This window comes from Triticum aestivum, chromosome 2D, assembly GCF_018294505.1.
Source record: "Triticum aestivum cultivar Chinese Spring chromosome 2D, IWGSC CS RefSeq v2.1, whole genome shotgun sequence".
In the NCBI taxonomy this organism is placed as follows: domain Eukaryota; kingdom Viridiplantae; phylum Streptophyta; class Magnoliopsida; order Poales; family Poaceae; genus Triticum; species Triticum aestivum.
Window position 1 is genome coordinate 637,978,048 of NC_057799.1, and position 8,673 is coordinate 637,986,720.

The following is an 8,673-nucleotide window of genomic DNA, read 5'->3' on the forward strand; positions in this document are numbered from 1 at the left end:
TCCATGTCAACACCGAGAAGCAACTTGCCGACATTTTCACCAAGCCACTTGATGAAGCAAGATTCCGCGAGTTAAGGCATGAGCTGAATATCGTGGATATAAGTAACTTGGATTGAGGTTCTTGCATACACACACATACTCTACTAGTATCTTGTTTTAGATGTAGGCACCTAAGTAGGGGGAGCTAGCTCAACGAATGAGCTATCTTATCCTACTAGTGCATAAATTGAACAAAATCTTTCACATTAGCCATTTGAAGATGGCATTTGTGCTTCAACGATGAGTATTGGTCTTGGGCCCAAGGTTCATATCTTCACGGTGCCATACCAAACAAACTCAAACATGGTGGCTTCGGCCACCGCCCTCCGTTGGAGGTCGGATCTTTTTTTGTGTGGTTCTTCTTGTCCTTGTGTTCGTGTTTCGGTGTGTGTGTGTGTGTGTGTTTCTCGATTCTCTTCCAGTGCAAGTGCTACACATACTCCTTTCTAGTAGTGTTGGATTTCTTCTGCGACGTGTTCAGAAGTGAGGCGGAAATGCTCTTTGGGGTCTTGGTAAGAATTTGCATTCAGCCATAACCCAACAAGCTTCTTCCTGTCAAAATCCTCTGGATACCCTGTGCCCACGGCCCTTGTACCATGCGCACGGGGACCCCGTGCCCACGGCCCTTGTACCGTGCGCACGGGCCTCCGTGCGCACGGGGCCTTTAGCCCGTGCGCACGGGGTCTGCGGTTTCTGGCCCTGAAGAGGTGGGACGTGGGGGGGGGGTGGGGTTGGGTTCTTTCCCACCCAGTCGCCCCAGATCGCCTCCAGGCCGTCGCCTCCTTGTCGCCGGTGCTCCTCCGTGCGCCGTGGGACTTCGCTGCTCCGTGGAGATCTCCCGGGATGGGGTCCTCCTCTGGTATCCCCCTCCCCTTGTCCTTCTTTTTCCTCCTTGGATCCTTATTAGTCAAGGGTTTCCTCCTCTACTAGTCTAGGCCAGTCGTTCCCATGTGATAGACTAGAATCCGATGGGCATTACTGTGGCGGTTCTCCCTGCCGCACTCACTCCCGGATCTCGATCTGGAAGTGGTTGCCGCTGGGCGAACCCCGTGTCCACGGGCCTTGTACCGTGCGCACGGGACCCCCGTGTCCACGGTGGTCAGACCCCCGTGTGCATGGGGTACATAGTGGTGCCAGTCCTGTTTCTTCTCTCTCTTCCATTCCTCGCCAGCTTCTCGAGCACTTGTACTTATTTGTGTCTCTCGTGTTTGTTGTGTTTTGTTGCTATTGTGTTTCAGACTCTGCTGACAAGAGGTCCGAGCTCCGTCGCAAGCGCACCAAGGCAGGTTCTAGGGAATTCATTTTGGCTCTTCGTCAGCCGTCCGAAAGAATTGGTCAGGGCTCTGAGCCGGGCCGTGTTCGCCGTGCCGCCTCCAAGCAGCCAGTGATTGAAGCCTCCGAGGATTTAGAAGAGGAGTATGATTCGCAGGAAGGTGCTCACTATGAGAACCCCACAGATGCAGAGATAGAAGGTGAGGATGATTCTGCTGATGATGTTGATGAGGAGGAAGGAGAGGAACATGTGCTCCCAGGAGGTCGGAATGTCAAGAATCTACCTCTCTCTAAGTGGACCAAGCCAGAGCTTTGGGCTCGCAGGCAGGATTTCCCCTATGTGCCAAACACTCATGCAGGGTTTGACCCAAGATTCAAGAATGATTTTCAACACCGTGTGTTCTCTGAGCTGATCATGACCAAGAAAAACAAGTTTGCCCCCCACAAGCAAATCAATGTGGAGTCTCTTCGGGACAATGATCATATCTATCCCGGTGTGTATAATGCTCTTGGGAGGCTTGGCTTGATCCCGTTCGTCGCCTTCCACCATCCGTACAGTGAAGATCTTGTGATGCAGTTCTTTGCCACCGTATACTTCCACAGTGATGAGGCTCGCACTATGACTTCGATGTCTGGCACATATGAGTGTGAGGCTTCCATGGCCAAGTTCTCTGACATCATTCCGTATCGGTTCTTTGCTGAGGAGCATCCTGAGTATGGCCGTGCTCGGGAGACAGGTAGAGACAAGGATGAGACTGCTTTTGCTTACAAGCCAGACAAGGCCTTCACCACTGGTTCTATCAAACATTTGAAGCCAACCTATGATACTATGCGTCACATTCTTAGGTACACGCTTAATCCTAAGACCGGGGACTCTCACAATCTGAGGAGCTCCATGTTGGACATCTTTGTCTACCTTCATGACAAGAAGAAAGTGGATGTTCTGGACTTCATGTTCTTTGAGATCAGGCAGTGTGTTCAGGAGAACAAGTCATGCATCTATGCTCCGTTCATCCAAGCTTTGATTGAGTCTGTCTGTCCCACCAGGTACATTGCCAAGTACCGCACCTCCTTTCCGAAGCGTGATGCCAACTGGCTTCCGGCTGCTCCTCCACCATATGTGCCTCCCAAGAAAGGGCGCAACCCCAGGCCTGAGGATCGTGCTACCTACACTGAGGGATGTTCATCCTATGTGCGGATTTCGCGTAGCAAAGGGAAGCAGGTTGCTACTGATGCCAGTTTCACCAGAGAGGAGAAGAAGTCTCTTCTGAAGACCGTGAGCAACATGTTCAAAATGTGTCAGTCCATTCAGCGCCGTCAGGTCAAGGAGATAAACAAGGGCAAGCTGGTGAGGCATCAGAAGAAGGCTGAGCGTGCTGCAGCTGGTGAGGAGGTTGGTCCAGGGTCCGAGGACAACGACAGTGTGGCCACAGCTCGTTCTTTTCCCTTGGAGGGATGGCACTTTGATGATGATGATGATGCTTCGAGCGCACCTCCTCTTGTCTAGAGTCTCGTTAGCATCGCCTTTTCCCTTTTTGTTGTCTTGATGACAAAGGGGGAGAAGTGTTCTATTAGGGGCGTTTGCAGTTGGTTTCAGTTGGGTGAGATCTCAAGGCCTCGTTTGTTTTGGTTGTGTTTATTTGGCTTGAGATACTCTTATTTACTTGCTTTCGCGGTGTGGTCGTGAGCTACCTAGTCTATGTGAGAGACTATCTACTTTATGGAATTTATCTATGCTTATGTTAATATATCTTGTGGAGTATGATCAAGCTTCTATAGGTTAGTCTCACGTTTTCTGCTCACCACACTTGCATGTGATCTAGGCACCGTGTTGGGTATTATTATGTTGATCGCATGCCTTGACAATGTGGATCTAGGGGGAGCCTCATATTTGTGTGCTTGATGCATAATCAAGCATTTTTTTCCTTGCACATATATAGGGGGAGCTCCTTTGATCAACTATTGTCGCATGGCTGTTTACTTAAGTTGTATCCTGTATGCCATGTCCTAACCATATTGTCATCAATGCACCAAAAAGGGGGAGATTGAAAGTGTAAGTATCACTTAGATTATATTTTGGTGTGCTGACAATGTGGTTAGTGGAACTAATGTTGGTTGCTAAAGTTTATCTCAGGACTTTGGTTCCAAGGTGTCCATTGATGGAGGTGTGCGACCCCCCAGTCCAAATAGATCAAAGGCGTGGTTACCGGCGACTCGAAGGTTTTTCGTTTTGGTTCGATTTGAGTTGTAGGTAAAACCGCACTATCAAGAGGGGTCTTCATGGATTTAGTGTCGTGTGGGAATGCCTCCAAGACAGATACACCAGCCCTCCTACACCTCCTCAGATATTCCACTTATTGTGTGCTTTGCCGTGGTGTCCTGTGATGTTTCATCAGAAATCTTCTGGACACCCCGTGTGCACGGGGTCTCTGACCCCCGTGCGCACGGGGTAGTCAGAATATTTCGGGACACCCCGTGCGCACGGGGTCTCTGACCCCCGTGCGCACGGGGTACCTCGAAACTCACTGGACACCCCGTGCGCATGGGGCTGACTTGGCCCGTGCGCACGGGGTCCAACGGGCAGAAATCCCCTCCCGGCCAAGAACACTATATAAGCCCCCTACTTCCTCCTCCATCCTTCAACCCTAATGTCTTGTTGAGCTCCTCCATTGCTACACCCCATTTTGCTCAGTACTCTCAATCCCTCCACCCAATCTTGTTGAAACTTTGGGGATTGGGAGAGCAAGACCCGATCTACACTTTGACCAAACCAAATCGCGTTCCCCGCAACATTCATCCACCATGACTTGTTACTCTTGGAGCTTGGGCTCCTAGGCGGTTAGAGGTTCCTCCGGAAGCTTCCTTGCTTGTGGTGTGCTCCGGAGAAGTTTGTAAAGGTGTGGTGGTCGCCTTCAAGACCAACCCCGAGTGATTCGAGGCTCATCCGTTGGGGGTGACTAGAAGGAGATTACGGTGAGCCTTCGGTGGCGTTCCGCAAGCTTTGGCTCCGGCACCGCTCCAAACGGAGAGTAGCTCTTCCCCAAGGAAGAGTGAACTTCGGGATAAAATCCGCGTCCTCGTCTCACTTGTGGTTAATCCTTTCCCGCACTTTACTTAGCCTTGTATGCTTGTTGGCTTGCTAATTAGTTTGTTGCCTAGCATATTTAGCTTAGAGCTTGCTTGTCATATAGGTTGTGTTCACCTAGTTGCATATCTAGTGAACCCTTTTTATCCTCTAAGCCTTAAAATTGACAAGAAAGAGTAAAATTTGTAGTCTCCTATTCACCCCCCCTCTAGTCGACCGTATCGATCCTTTCAAAAGGTCATGCCGAAATTTTCCGTGAATTTCGGCATGACTTGTGCTAGAAAGTTGGACATATCGAGTGCTCGAGATTTGTCGCGACGGGAATGAAACGACATTTCCGGCAAAACAAAGGTCACTTTTTTAATTATTCACTTTATTATATAAAGCTCGATAATTAAACGACTACGACATTGAACCCTAGGAAACATGACCGACACCGATGAGGCCGGAGGTTCTCAGTCCCAAATAGGTCGAGCACACGCCTACCTTGACTTTCTGGCGGATCAGGAGAGACAACAAGCTGGGTGTCAGGACCCCCTTGTCATGACAGATGACGACGGTGGTGGCGCCGGCGTCGACACTGATGCCACCAACGACACCGGAAATGAGACTGGCGCTGATGATGTTGCTAACTACAACACGGAAGGTGGGACCTCCCAAGCCAGTGAGGGAAAGAAGGAAAAGAGGACACAACGCCCAAATGAGCTCGACATCGGAAGACTGGTGGTCATGGCGGTGCACCCTGGCAAGTTCGAGCCAATAGAGCCGCGGGAAGTGGCAGCGTGTTACGGCAACCAACTAGCATGCATCCTACGGGATACAACTAATTAACATCAACACCACAAAAATATGGAAGAATGAAAATTGGAAGAAGCTGCTCCTAACTAGGTTGCACGCAAGATTCCCGTTCCCCGGTCGGAATGACGATGTCGACCCATGGGATGATGATGCCATGAAAAAAAAAATCAACAACAAAGCCCTAGGGAAGTTTAGCAACGCATTGAGCGCTTGGAAAACTAGGGTGAAAAGGCGATTGAAGTAGACCAGGAAACCTGCGCCAAGATTGTTGCAGACAATCCAAAAATTACGATAGAGGACTATGAAAAGTTCAAGGAGACTTACAATGAAGAAGCTGCCAAGGCCAGGTCGGAGAGAGGCAAGCAGCTGCAGGCAAAGAACATGGGGAACCGCCGCCTTGGAAGTCGTGGTTACATGGGAAAGAGGCCCATGTGGGCTAAGGAGGACGCAGAACGTGAACATCAGGGGATCCCAGACCCATTGGCTGAGTTCATCGACCAGCAGGAGCACGACTTCATCAGGGCCCGATTCTCGTGGGACCCAAAAAAGATTTTTTTTTTCACCGACGGGCCGACTAGGAAATTCATGAGATTACTGGTAATTATCCTTTTACCACCTTACATATTAGCTTATGATCAATGAAGTCTACTACATTCTAGTCGCATTCGTAAATGATTCACGTCCCATTTTGCAGAGAGAGCAACACAAGCTTGCGGCCGAAAGCGACTCGTCGACTCAGTCGACGGCGATGTACAAGTGGGACACTCCTTTCAACCGGGCCATGAACATAATGATGGGACACCCGCCTGGCCAGAGGCCGCAAGATGGACGTGTGCACGGTGCCGGGGATGGCGCCACGTGGAAGTACTGTTATAACGAGTACCCCGAGGCCAAAAGACAGAGAAAGAAGTTCAGCCAAGTGACTATCGACGAAAAGGTGGCGCGGGCGATGGAGAAAGCAAAAGCTGAGACCAAAGCTGAGATAATCGCTGCCTGTAGAGATGATATGGTGGCTGCCTTTACAAGCTTGATTCCAACTATGGTCACATGGGCGCAACAAAATCCAAACGCGCCACCAAGTGATTTTCCCATGCCCAGCTTCACCGGGAGAAACTCAATGAACACCGCACCTATACCCGTACCTAGTATGGCAACTGCACCCGCACCTCCTGCAGCACCTGCTCCTGCACCCAGCTATCACAACAGCCCTAGCTCCATGTCTGGCTTGAATGTCGGGCTGTCGACATTGGCTGAGCTCGAAGCCCTCACGGTAAATATGCGTCGCACCTTCATCAACTCAACTAATTAATTAATCTTCAGTTGCCGTTCTTTTTGGATCTCTGACGCCGCACATATATGTCTTTGTAGGCCGACTCCACTCCATGCACCCTCCTTTACCACATGAAGGGAGGGTTGGTGGATGTGGGGAAGGGTACTATAGTGAAGCCCAAGGATCGGTTGTTCCACCGCCGGTTGATGCTTGATAACGCCTTAAGGGTCTCCGTGGCGAGTGTGAAAGCGGGCTACGAGGGTTTCCCTCGTCCGGTACAAACTGATGGAGAGGATGACGAGACCCCCACGCAGCTTGGCCAATGCAAAAATTGGCCGATCCTGTGGCCGAAAAATCTTCTTCGTGTCAAGGTGGCCGGGAGCACACCAACGGGACCTCAGGAAGGTATGACCACAACCCCACCTACACAAGTACAACCATCGTCTGTGCTGATTGCTGAGATCGAGAGACATGAGGAAGGAGGGCCAACCGTTCTGGCAGATGATGCCATCTGCCCCATGGATATGGATCATGACATGGAGGAGGCCGATGACCCTCTCCAGTATTTCAATACCGGCTATGACAACGAAGTAACAATGAGTCAACCATATGAATATGAGATGCATGTACCAGAGCCAGAACGTCCTCGGGAGTGCAAGAAGTATTTGTTCATGCAATCCTCGCAGGACACGCCTCCAGATGCCGGTTCCACCCAAGCTCAACTAATTATCCAGAGTCGTCCAATGCTGAGCCCGGCAACACTAGGGGTGGTGCTCAGGGAGGGTCTGACAGACCCACCAGCACCTCAGCCCACCAAGAAGAAGCAGAGGAAGAGACCGACGGTGAGAAAATCCAATAAATCTGGCAATGTTGGTTCTAGCAGCCAGCTGCCTTCGACCAAGGTTGACAGCATACCGATGAAACATGCGCCATTAATCCATGTCGCGGGAGAGCCAATGGTACCGGCGAATGCACTAGCTGGCATAACAGGGGATCTCAGGAGACTCCATGACCATGTGCTTTCGACGGAGAGAAGCCTCCTCGCCTCGGATGATCCAGGATACCGACTTTATACAGTTCATGTGCCGAGCAGTTGCAAGATGTACGTCCACACATGCCCCGCGGATCTCTTCTTCCTGAGGTTTGATTACATCTTCCAGATGTTTCAAATGAGGACACTCGATTTTACGTTCGTCCGCCTGTATGCGCTGCACATGAACTACATCATCAGGAAAGAGCAAGTCACCGGTCTTGCGGTCGCGGACCCATACTACATGCATGAGGGCTTCTTGTCAATCAACGACGCCAACCGTCAATATGCGAGTCAGTACATCGAAGAATTCTTGGTCAGCAATAAGGACAAAGAAACGATTCTCCTACCTTATCATCCCTGGTAAGTCATCCGCGGATAGCACTATAACACATACATCCTTTCGTGCATTTCAATAATTAGTTTGCACGCATGGAGGCTAAATTGATCATGTATTTTGCGTAGCGGGGGGTGTCGTGCCGTTCTCATCGTTCTTTACCCGCGTTACTCATGCGCTCTATATTTGGACCCGTCGAAGAACATACAGAAGAAAGATTACACACACATAAAGTATGTCCTGGACAGAGCTATGTTGGGCTTCAGCATGCGGGGTGGCTACATCCAATGAAAAAAAAATAAGGCTGGGCTCTGTTTTGGCCACAAGACTGACTTATGTTGCATTCAGCAACCGGCAAGAAGTGAGAACGATGGATTCAACGTCACCCATCTAATGATGGAGTACAGAAGGGATGTGCAATCACTTTGCATGAAATCTTCATCCGATACCCATATCCAGAGATGGGCCGAAGCCTTTGGAGCCGTGCCGAATAATCGACTTCAAAATGATTTCTACCGGATCCAGCAGGAAATTGCGTCCATCATCATAAAAGATGTCCTCGAAGAGAATGGGATGTTCTACGGCGGCCCAACATCGCGAGCTGACGTCCGAACCCGCATTGCCCTACAGCGTCAGGACATGACGCCTTTCACTAAGCTTGGGTCCACCCTTCCGGATATGGACAGATGGGAAGAGTGCACTGCTTAAAAACAATGTGTCTGTTTAGTTACTTGTTACTTTCTGTATGACGAAACTTCAAATCTCTCAGTACGACGAAACTATTAGATGTATGGTGTGCCGCGCTCTAGTTAATTACTTTTGGTATGATGAAATTTGTTAAC